This window comes from Dendrobium catenatum, unplaced genomic scaffold (assembly GCF_001605985.2).
Source record: "Dendrobium catenatum unplaced genomic scaffold, ASM160598v2 fragScaff_scaffold_716, whole genome shotgun sequence".
NCBI classification, from domain to species: Eukaryota; Viridiplantae; Streptophyta; class Magnoliopsida; order Asparagales; family Orchidaceae; genus Dendrobium; species Dendrobium catenatum.
Window position 1 is genome coordinate 520063 of NW_021319178.1, and position 12783 is coordinate 532845.

The following is a 12783-nucleotide window of genomic DNA, read 5'->3' on the forward strand; positions in this document are numbered from 1 at the left end:
TAACATTAGAGCCTTCTCCAATCTAGACCCTTGATCATGATATGTAGACTAGTAAACTACATTTTGGAGGACTCACTTTTAACCCTAGTTGACCTGGGGTCAAAATGACTAGAATATCCCTTAAGGGAAATTTTATAGTTCTCTCCAAACCTTAACATGGCCCAATTAAATCAAACCTTGAAACCTCCTTCAATACATCCTAAACACCATTAAGAGTGCATAGGACTAAAAATTGATTGTTTAGTATTTTTTGATTTACGAGCATATCAATTAAATGAGATATGTCCTTATCTACCATAATAATTACACTAAATATAAGTGTTTGCATATGACTTATCTTGATGTCTACGAGATATATAAGAACTTTTATTTGATGTTGAACTTAATGGAGCTTTATAATAAACTTATGATTTAACAGATAAATCTAATTTTACTTTTAATAGAATATTTTCTCTTTTAAGTTTACAAATAAGTAAGGAATGATCAAATAAAGAACTATTTTTATTTTTTGAATCATCACATTTATTTTTTAAATCATTAAAATGAATATGTAAATTTTTATACTGTTCTTTTAAATATTATATATTACTTTTTAATTTTTTAATATTCAACAACTAATTCATTAAATGCATCATCTAATTTTTCATAAGATATATCATTACATACCTCTTGAGAATCGCAATCAGATTCTCCTCCTGCCATAAGACAAATGTTCACCTCTTTATCTAATGAGCTTGATTCATCTGAATCTAGGTTAGCCCATATAACCTCCTTCTTCTTCTTAAAATGCTTATTTTCTTTCTTGTCACTATTTTTCTCTACATCCATCTCTTTCTTTATTGAATCAATAAGATCAGAATAATTTCCTCTTATATATCCAAGCTTCTTGTAGTGGGTGCAAATAATTGTTTCTCCTATAAGAAATTTCTTAGTTTTAAATTTATAATTTTTAGATTTCTTATACTTTTGATTTTTTTTTTCCTTAGTAAGCTTCCAAGTCTTCTTGAAAGCATGGTCACCTCATCACTATCTTCATTAGAGCTTGAGGAATAAGGCTCATCATTATCATCAACCTATAAGGCAATAATTTCACCTTTCTCTTTATCTTTCTTAGAGGAGTTATCCAACTTATTCCTTTGACTAATTATCTATTCATGAGCTATCCAAGAATCCAAAAGTTAATCAAGTTGAACAGTAGATAAATCTTTAGCCTTTCTAATTGTAGTTACTTTGGCAACCCATTCTTTGGAAAGGTATCTAAGAATCTTGTAGACTAATTCTATATTCTTATATTTTATTCGAATAGAATGTAATGTGTTAATTAATTTCATTAATCAATTATATATATAAAAAATAGACTCAAAGGGAAACTAATGAAAAAATTCATATTCATGAATAAGTCTATTTATTGGAGCATCTCTAACATCACTAGTACCTTCATAAGTTATAATTAATTATCTTAAATTTCTTTTGTTGGATTTAACATGAAAATTTTCATATAATCATCCGGAAGAAGTGCATAATGCAAAGTATTACATGCCCTGGAATTTAACTGATCTAACTCCCTCTCTAATGTAGCAAATTCATCAAATAAATTTTAATTATAATTCTATTAATTTCTTTAGTGGGTGTATAATATTTATGTGTAAGCATATGCCAGTATGAGAATCTTATCCTCTTAAAAAAGTACTAATTTTATTTTTCCAATAATCAAAAGTGGCATTATCTAACAATGGTGCTTCATGAGTGGATTATCCTTCAAGAAGTGACCCTTAGGAAAACCTTATGCCATAGTTTATAAGTGGATCTATTTTAGGATGTTAAGCCAAAATAAAAAGAGTCAAGGCTCTAATACTTATTGTTGGATGACTATGGCACCCCATTATAGGGTGAATTAGGTTTTTATAATTTTTTATTAAAAGTAAATAATTAAAATAAATTTGATGCAATTTGGCAAGGAATTACATAATTATAATTTTTTTTTAAGAAATTGATAAAGGAAAATATAGGCAATAAAAGAAAATAATATGCACAATTTTTTTATGTGGTTTGGCCCAGATTCCAATCCGGCCTACATCCACTCTAGCAAACTCTTAGACTAAAATCCACTAATCCTAGGTTTGACTTGCAAACCTCTTTTCTCTAAACTAAAAAGTTGTTTACAGCCTTACAGCCTATGTACTCTCTTACACAGGTATGTACAAGCTAATCTAATTATAATTTAAATTTCACTAAGACAAATGGCTTATATTAAGAAAAAGAAAAATACAATTTGATGTAAATAATACAAGCACAAATTATCTTGTACTAAAATGACCAAAATATTTGAGCTGGTTTTTATAATTTAATTTCAATCACCTCACTACTTGTAAATAAAATATAAAATTTTCTCACTTTAAGATATATTAATGTCATGGTATAAATTTGAATAATAATTTAAATAAAATTATTTTTCTCGTTGATTTATAATAATTTTTAAAAATGGATTAAATTTGAAATGAAATTCTATGCCAAATAAAAGAAAATAAAAATACTTGCTTGCTATCTTTATGGATTTATGAGATTTAACATAGAAAATTAAAATAAGATTCTCAATTAGTATTTCACAAAATAAGAAATATTTTTAGGAAAAATATATGATGAAAATAAAAATAACAGTGCGTAAATAATTAGAGAAAAAAAAAACAAACTTAATAACTCCAAGAAATGTTACACGATTTAGTGCGTAAAAGCTTTCGAAAGAGGAATTTGATCTATCAAATAAAAAGAGCTCTTGGAATGCAAATCAAAACTTCTCCTCTCAAGAATTAACATGTAAATTAGAAGGAAAGAGGAAATGAGAAAATGCTGGAGTTTTTTTCTTTTTAATAGACCTCACAAAAAGAGAAAGAGGGGTATTTAAAGAAAAAATGTAATTAAAACAAGTTGTGAATAAAACTAATAATCTAAAATAATTTTATTAACTAATAATATAATATTTGATAAAGAATACATTTATAATAAATGCATATTTGTTTCAAATGATTATAAAAAGACTACTTACATAGAAAAGTAAAAACCATCGTATCAATCCAAAATAATGTAAAAATAGCTACCCATCATATAATATTAAAATTAGATAATATTTGGAAAATTACTATAAATTCAATTTAGCTCCAAATTGTGTTATGTAACCTATCTATGTTTACCTACAGAATCCAACTAATCTAATGAAATAAAAACTAAGTCATGTTTCTCTCAAAATATTATCATAAACAATAAAATAAAAATATATGCATATTTTAATGTATTTAAAGGTATATTAAATATTCATATAGCAATATGATATAATGTATATAAAATTAATTATATATAAAAAAATTTATGTGAAACAAGTTCAATTTAAAATAAATACATAATAATTTTTTTACCATATAAACATATCACATTTAATTTCCTTAATTAATTATCTTTCTATATATATTTGATAACATTTATGTAATCTATGGAGCATATAAAATTTATTTAATAAAGAAAATTTATATATTTCTAATTCAAGCTTATTTTTCCTAATTAATAATATATAAATTATTTTAATAGATATTTAGATTTTAAGTAAATCAAATCATACAAGTAAATATTAATGGACCTCTAAGATACTCCTATGTTAATATAAAAACCTTTAACTTATCCATCATGGTCCATCTTGAGTATTTTCAGCTCAAATTTTGATTGAACTTGAGTTATATAATGTATGCCCAATATAAGTAATCCATGCACATTCATCAAACCATCACACCTAAAATACTTAGCACAAAATTTAGAATATCTTATCATATGCTTGAAATTAACAAAATCACTAAAATATGTCATGAGATAGATAATATCAAAATCATCTCTATTAGCCCTTACCCTTTTTAAACCATGAACAACACATTACTAAATTGTGAAAGACAATGCAACAAGTCCCTAGTACGACTTAGGGATATAAGAGTTACACCATACAACACATACGAGATACATACAGGAATAACACGTTCATTTAATTTGGAAGAAAATATTAGGGACATTAGAGTGATACCTTACTTATCATAGAAGAGATATACGATGACACAAGACAAGTAATAATACTAACACAAAGGCTCAAATTGCATGGCTATTTAATCTCACCAACCATTTGAATATTATTTAATGGTTATCTTTCCTATTATTGATTTTTGCCTCCTAGTGAAATGAGCCTCATCTCAAGCAGGTGAATCTTGAATGAACTATCGACGGTAGCTTTATCGAATAAGTCTCTCAATTTTATTTTTGAGCTACTTATATGCTTATGTGGTGTGCCCACGACTATGATGGAAATGACAGTATTAATCATGATTTCTTGTATTTAGCTTCAAAGGATTGAACCACTTAATATTTTCTTGATCTCGAATGTTTATCAATACATTTGTTTGAGATGCGTTGAGATATTTATACTTTTCCTCTTGTTGAAACTCATGTTGTGGCAATGGAGGTCTAAGAGGTAGGCTATTCTTCACTAGTTTCTTTTGCCGCTGGAATAAGTTATCCATTACAGGAGAATTTTTATGCTTTTTAGAAGGTTACTCAAATTGCGTCCCTTGAGTATTGATGGCTTCATGTTCTAATATTTATGCCTCTACCCAATGGATCAGGTCAGTATATGAGGGAACCGTGTCTTGCATAAGTGTCGAGTAAAAGAGACTAGGATGAAGGCCTCTAAGGAAAACTCCTCTTAGTAATTCAAGATCTACTCTTGGAATTTGTTGAGATCCATGGAAAATCACTGAAAATACTCCTTTAGTGATTCTACATCATTCTGGTGAATCCCAAAATTATGAGAAGAATCCTTAGCAATTCTCTGATTGGCGACAAATTATTCAACAAACAATTTGGTCAATTTGACAAAGGTGGAAATTTTTTCAGCTGCAAGTGAATAAAATCACATTCGTGGTTGTCTCTTAAGGTTAACAAGGAGAACTTAGCATAGGAGTGCATCTGAGGATCGCTTGATATGCATGATGGTCCTATTGCGATCGATATGCTCGTACGAGTTTGATATCCCATCATATGAATCGATAGTCAATAGTTTGAATCCTGCCAAAATGGGGTGTTGAAGAATGGCTTTGGTCAAGGGTGATGACTCTAGAAATTCTCATTGATGGTGAGGTTATCTTATACCTCCCACGGGGAACTTTTATCGGACCAATCTTCATATTTCATGATGTAGGTGTTACGAGGGAGTTCACCACCGTACGGTTGAGCTAGGTACTCTGGGACATTCAGAGGAATACGAGGTTACAGACCTGTATATAAAGGATGGGTAAAGCTTGTTGTGTCAACAAGTTTTTTTATTTTGACATGACGGAGGATGCATCCTTAGCAGAGGAAGAGGAATCTCTACATCAAGATATTTGAGTTAAACATCTTTAGTCAGTGGTGGATCTCGAGGGGGAAGAATCTCTTCCTATGGTGCTAACGATGGTCATCAATTCTCTCATAGGAGTTGAAAGATCTCATTATAAGATTCTTCTATCTTTCGGATACATTCTTCTATGGAAAGTCTTGAAGTTCCTTCTCCGGCAACATTTTACCCCCCACGATAAAAAGAGGCGGATACTTGGCATACATGAATCATAGGCTTATTCTTAGATTGGTGTGAGTTGGAGCGAGAGGCTCCCAAGATGCGATTGCTACACATGTTGGCCATCAAAGTGATGCTTAGGATAATGGGATTGAGTTTCCCATAGAAGGAACCCAACTATTATGAGCTAGAATATATACGACGATAGAGTTATAATATTGTGTCTTAGCGTTGTACGGATATCTAACTCACATATAGAGAACATAAGATTTTTTACATAGAAAGCCTTGAAAAGAGGAAAAACCACTGGGCCTTGCCTAATTGAAATGATTATACTTGTCTTTGGGTATATTACAGTGGGTTGAATCATCCTTGAGGGCAATCAGATTATAAATATCAACCATATAGTTGAAATTTAGTGACAAACAAGGTTGAAAGTCTAGTGTCACTTGGTGGGCTCATAGAAGTCTGACGTTACTTGAAAATTTGGGCATTAGTTGGTAGCATGACGGTGGTTTGGCAGAACTTTGGCGTCGCGCGGTAGTCTGATAGAACTCCAGCTTTGGGTGGTGGTCCTGCAAAACTCTTGGCATCAGGTGGTGGTCCGACAAACGTCCAGGCCTCAAGTGGTGGTCCGGCAAAACAACAGCATCAGGTGATGGTCTGATATAACTCTGGGGCGTCAAGTGGTGGTCTGGTAGAACTACAGGCATCAGGTGGTGGACCTGCTGAACAACGACATTAGGTGGTGGTTCGACGGAACTCCGAGCGTCAGATGGTGATCCGACAAAAATCCGACGTCCTGTGGTGGTCCTGTAGAACTCCAGCATCAGGTGGTGGTCTAGTAGAACTTCGGGCGGTGGTGGAGGAGGCAAGAATGATCTCCGATCTCTCTCTTGTTTCTTTAGGCTTAGGATCCCTTTTCAAAAGAAAGGGGGGCTCTATTTATAGATTTCCTAGAGTGGCATGACCCATAAATAGGAGGTAGATCAAGGGTAAATGGGGAGTGGTTTGTATGGACGACTGATATAGAATCCCTTTATTATGAATCATTTGCTAGAGATTTTGAAGGTCTTAATGATCATGGAATTCTATGATCTTGAGTTTATTGGAATTGTCTTGTCGAGCTGCTCAATTCGACTATAAGCATGTCACATTTGGAAACTGTTTGTAAAACCAAATTGTGGTTTGAACCTTTTAACATCATTTTGTCCATGATTTGCCCATTTGAGCTTGGATTGAGTAAAATTTGGTGTCGTTGGGTTCGTATTTCCGAGACATTCAGTTCGACTGTAAGTTTGCTGAAATCAGAGTTTGGATGATCACAAATTTAATTTTGGAAATTTTAGATTTGATTTTCCTTGATATTCGTGCCCGATCAAGATAATTATTTGAGGTTGTATATATATATACATAGGTTTATATCATTTTCTCATAATTATTTTACTTATCCACGATCAAATTTAAATCAACTAAATATAATAATATTTATTCTCATGTTCATCCTGAAATAATTTTTTTTATTTAAAATTTCAGTTTGTTAAAGACAATTATATTATATCTACCTACTCTTCTTGTATCCAATAAGAAGTCTACACGTGTACAACTTTACTCCATCAAAAGCTATATATTGAGTTGTATGTCTACTGTAATAAGATAAGAGATAATAAGATATTCTTTACAAATTCTTTATCCATGTTACTGTTCTTCTTCTTCACTCATCTTCTTGTGCTACGTTTCTACATGGTATCCAGAGTAGGTCGGTCTCGAGGATTCAAGCCATAGCAGAACAGGCTTCCTCTTCGATCGGTACCACCTCCGTCGCTTCCGTACCACCTCCGGCCATCTCCTCTTCATTAAAATTCGTGATTTCTAACCTCAAGTCTTGGTGCCTCACACACTAACACGGGACAATTTTCTTATTTGGAGCACTCAAATAGCCAAATTATTTCGTGCAAACGGATTCACGGGATTTCTTGATCCCAAATTGTCACCGGAAAATGTTGATCCGAATCATGATACGCGAACATGGATGGTCACCGATAAAAATTTCGCAACGGCCATGTGCTCCACCATCTCACCGGCGGTTCTTCCATACGTGATTCACCTTGAATCAACCCAAGAAATATGGGCAACGCTACACACCCGGTTTCAATCTTCTAACCGCTAAAAGGTAATACAACTTAAACATGAGCTTCACAATGTCTCTATGCAGACGATGTCTATGACTCAGTATCTTACTAAGATCAAGAAAATCGTGGATCAAATCGCATCGGCTGTCTCTTCGGTTGATCCCGAAGATGTGATTATATTAAAGGATCGCTGTCTCTCGACACCCTATATGCTCTTCTTATTAGCGAAGAAATTCATTTAAAGTCTGCGGCACTGAAATTTCCTAAATTGCCGGACAATCAATTCAACCTGTATTTAGTAAGGGGTCATGGACGGCGCGGACGAGTTAGATAGCCGCCTAATAATGCCTTGGTACAAAATAACACAGCTACCTCTGCCACTATCTGTCAAATATGCAAGAAGAAAGGTCACAGCGCCGAAGCATGTTGGCATCGCCTTAATCCAAACTACACACCTAACCAATCCTCGGCTAAGAACAACAGTGCTCTCGCTGCCCACAACGACAGCACGTCAACCATGGATTGGTACATAGACTCCGGGGCTTCTTCTCACATGACCAATCACACTGACAACCTTGAGTTCTACAACACATATAACGACAATGATACGGTAACTCTTGGGGATGGAAGGTCTGTCCCAATAGCTCATACGGGCTCGGGAATTCTTCCTACCCCGGCCAGTAAGCTAATTCTTTCTAAACTCTTACATATTCCTTCGCTTTCCTACAATTTACTATCCCTTTCAAATCTTGTTAAAGATAATTATATATCGATAACCTTTGATGAGAATGGCTTTATAATCAAGGATCGGAAGACAAATCAAGTTATCCTTGAAGGACCGTGCAGCAAAGGGATGTACAAGATTGCATCAGTCGTTCAGACTGCACCTGCTACCGCCTTAAGAGCTTCCAGCACATCTTCGAATAACTGGCATCTCCGCCTCGACCACCCACATCAACGCGTCTTGGAAAACATCTCTACTAGCAATCATGTTTTACATATTTTACCATTTAAATCTGTTTGTATACCTTGTATGTCTTGTAAAGGTCAAAAACTTGTGTTTGAACGCTCGGTCAGTAGAACTAGCTCCCCCTTGAACTAGTTCACTCTGATGTGTGGGGTCTGTCACCGGTTTCGTCATACCAAGGTTTTCGATACTATGTTATATTTGTAGATGACTTTTCTCGATTTACCTGGTTATTTACTATCAAGCATAAATCTGATGTTACAAACACGTTTATTCATTTTACTAATTCATCGAAAGACAAACAAACTTGAAAATCAAAACTATTTGTACCGACGGTGGTGGTGAGTTTGTTAATAATCAGTTTCAAACTTTCATCAAGAATGCAGGAATTCGACACCAATACTTGTGTCCCTACACTCCCGAACAAAATGGGATTGTAAAAAAAAAAAAAAAAAAGCACAGGCACATAATTACCACAACCAGAACCATCCTACAGACGGCTGGTCTTCCGTTGGATTTTTGGCTAGACGTGGCATTAACAACCACATACTTGATCAATCGCCTGCCGTCAACGACTACCAACAATACGCCTCCACTCAAAAGAATGTTCAACATTCAGCCCTCATATGAACATCTTCGAGTTTTTGGATGCCAGTGTTTTCCGTTGCTTCCCTCGGGTCAACGCACGAAGCTCATGCCAACGTCACAATTCTGCATCTTTTTGGGATACTCCGAGGTTTCAAAAGGATATAAATGCCTTAATCCGGTAACTAATCGAATTTTTGTTTCAAGAAATGTTAAGTTTAATGAATCTGTTTTTTCTTATAAGGACAGACTCTCTCGGGCTACTCAAGTAGCGTCTCAACTTCCAACTCCGTTGCTTATGCCTCACTCCATTCTACAATATAGTCACAACAAATGTAACACTACCAGATCCACATCTCCGGTCTCCAATACTCCTCGCAATCAATCAGAAAACATGCAAGAACACACTGAACTTCAAAACACGTCAATGCCGCCCTTGAACAATAATATCAAACACCAGATGACTACCCGTTCTAAGACCAGCTCTCTTAAATCGGTTCAACGACTTAACCTACTTCATCAAAACCAACCTCAAGGTGACCCAACCACATATAGCGAAGCAAGCAAGAAATTCGAATGGCGTCAGGCCATGGCTCAAGAATTTTTTGCTCTTCAAAAACAGGGCACTTGGACATTGGTGCCACCGCCTGTCGATGGCTCTATTCTTGGGTCTAAATGGACGTACCGAACCAAGTACAACTCTGATGGTTCGGTGGCTCGATTCAAAGCAAGATTGGTAGCTCAAGGGAATCAACAGGAATATGGCATTAATTATCAAGACACATTCAATCCAGTTGTCAAACTTCCAACTATCAGAATTCTCTTCACCGTAGCCCTGTTTCACAAATGGCAGATTCAACAACTCGACATGGCTAATGCATTCTTGCACGGAGACATCAACGAAACCATCTACATGCAGCAGCGCAAAGGTTTCGAAGATGCAACTAATCCTCTTCACGTGTGTCGCCTACAAAAAGCCATCTACGGTCTGCGCCAAACTCCAAGACAATGGTATACCACCTTTACCTTTTATCTCCGCCAGATTGGATTCTCTCATAGCCAGGCGGATCCATCTCTCCTCATCATGCACAAAGACAATACACATCTCTACTTATTGGTATACGTCGACGATATCCTCCTCACAGGCAATAACAAATAAGCTATGACAGATCTCGTCGACAAACTCAAATCCAAATTTACTATGAAACACCTCGGATCGGCGAACCACTTCCTTGGCATCAAGATAGATCACACACATGATAAGTATTTTATTTTCCAAAGTTCTTATGCATAATCTATACTTCAAATGGCCGAGCTACAGAAATGTAACTCGGTCGCTAATCCTTCTATTACAAAAATCACAGCGCTTAAACACGGTGATCCGCCAATTTTCGATGCACTAAGCTACAGACGAATCATCGGAAGTCTTCAGTATCTCACATTGACAAGGCCGGACATCGCCTATGCTGTCAATACACTCTCTCAACACATGCACAATCCGGATCCCATACACACGGTTATGCTCAAGAAACTTCTCAGATACATTCAGGGATCCACAGACTTTGGACTACCTATTACCCGATCCAATCTACTGCTTCGTACATACTCGGACGCTGATTGGGCATCTGATCCGGCGACCCGCAAATCAACCTCCGGTTTCTGTACTTTTCTTGGTGATACATTAGTGTCATGGACAGTCAAGAAACAAAACACTGTCTCCCGATCTTCCACCGAATCAGAATACAGAGCTTTAGCTTCCGCCACCGCAGAAACAATATGGATTAAACGCTTGCTTACTGATTTTCGAGTCACACACTCGGCACCGGTAGATATATTTTGCGATAACACGTCGGCAATCACACTTGCAAACAACCCAGTCTTCCACGCTCGTACCAAGCATATAGAAACCGATCAACGCTTGGTACGTGATCACATCTTGAACAATGTTATCCGTTTACTAACTATTAGCACGGTTGATCAAATCACAGATATTCTCACCAAACCTTTGTCTACACCTCGGTTCAGAATGCTTAGAGACAAACTGACTATTGGTACTAATACCCAGTTTGAGGGGGAATGTTAAGGAAAATTATATTATATCTACCTACTCTTCTTGTATCAAATAAGAAGTCTACACGTGTACAACTTTACTTCAGCAAAAGCTATATATTGAGTTGTATGTCTACTGTAATATGATAAGAGATAATAAGATATTCTTTACAAATTCTTTATCTCTGTTACTGTTCTTCTTCTTCACTCATCTTCTTGTGCTACGTTTCTACACAGTTAACCTTGAAGTATTCTAATACAATTTATTTTTTTTAAATGAATACATCATAGCAAGGGTGCACATTCCTCGGCCATTACCCCGCGCTAACTAGTGGTGTAAGTGATTCAAGCCGACTTGTGAGCCGGCTTGGGCAATGCATTATAAATGGCTTGTGATCTGAGTTTGAAGAGCTGCTAACAAGCCAAACTTTAGTCAGCCCTGACTCGACTCATTAGCCACTTTATTTAAAAAAGCATTAATAAAATATACTAAAAATATTTTATGATTAAGAAGTTTAATTGCAAAATTGTTTACAATGTTTGAAAATTATATATCATTTTCTTATATTAAGTATTTTTTTATTTTTTAAATTTCTCATTCTTTTTATAATTTAATAAATCGTAATCATTTATCCCTTTCTTGATAAATGAGTCGGCTCATGAATCAGCACAAACTCGTTGAATAAAGCTCAAATTAGAACTAAATTAGTTCATCAAAGTCAAATTCAAATTAGATGTAAATTGAGCTAAACTTGACTTATTTGCACCCACTCTAAACAATCTTCGCCACCAAGTAAGAGCTGGCATTTGTAACCAACCATTTCTTTTTCTTAACCAATGAAAATGTAATCGGACCCAGCGACACAAATGCACGGCACGAATATTAACGCAAATGAAGGTTCTTACCAAGTTGTTATTATGCACGGTTCATCACAGCATACATAAGATTTTACGGCTAATACACGACGGCAAAACATGACGCGCACGCTACACCACAGCCCAGCGCCGCCGCCCGTCTACTCTTTTCACTGCGCGGGACTAGAAACAGCCAAATCATCCGTTCTTCCCACCAAAAACGTAGACCGCGGAAAAAAACTAGGCGCGGTCTAATAAAGATATCGCCTCTTGCCCCATACCGATCTGCTCGCCTACCCCTCATCTCCGAGCACGGGTAGGGTTTCTTCGCTCTCCGACGAGCAGATCCCTCCTGTAATCGGGTTATCTTCTTTGTTTACCATCTCCAGTGTGCCTGTTTCCTTCACAAGCACAGGTCATGCTATCTCGTTATCTCTGATTCCTTGTATTTTACTTCTTCTGGTAGTGTACGAAGGTTTCTCCGGCGAGATCTCGGATTCGGCGATCAGTTTATTTATTCCATTCCATATCTACCCACAACACAGACAAAATAAGCCGCACGGCTCGCCTTAGCTACCCTCGCGGATCTTATTGCCTTTTCTTCTTTCTTTATC